Below are 326 nucleotides of genomic sequence, written 5' to 3' on the forward strand. Positions count from 1 at the left end.
ACCATGCATGCGTGGACATATATCTTATATGCCTCACTTCCCCCTTTCCTTCGCTTTTCGTCAAACTTTCTGCGGTCTACAGAACGCATCATAACTCACAAAGTTTACCGAGAGAGCCCTCCCTTCTGCAATCACATTTCCAAGTTTATATACCGTATTTTAACTCCAAACACCACTGCCAGCTCCGCCGCGGAATATATATTTGTGATTTTCTAAATTTCTTCGCCATTTACACCCTCTGAATATGCAAATCATCGGATTAAGCAGCCTCCTTTTTCTTCGGAGAGAATTTGCGTTTCAACAACCGAAGAAATACCCGTCATCGT

General features: G+C 42.6%; 1 protein-coding gene across 2 annotated transcripts in view; it reads left to right on the plus strand.

Moving 5' to 3' along the window:
* Positions 1-326, plus strand: part of LOC119581794 (oplophorus-luciferin 2-monooxygenase non-catalytic subunit-like) — a gene marked incomplete at its 5' end in the record, with an annotated part of 10,354 nt that overhangs the window by 4,438 nt on the left and 5,590 nt on the right.

This window comes from Penaeus monodon, chromosome 15, assembly GCF_015228065.2.
Source record: "Penaeus monodon isolate SGIC_2016 chromosome 15, NSTDA_Pmon_1, whole genome shotgun sequence".
Taxonomy (NCBI): Eukaryota; Metazoa; Arthropoda; class Malacostraca; order Decapoda; family Penaeidae; genus Penaeus; species Penaeus monodon.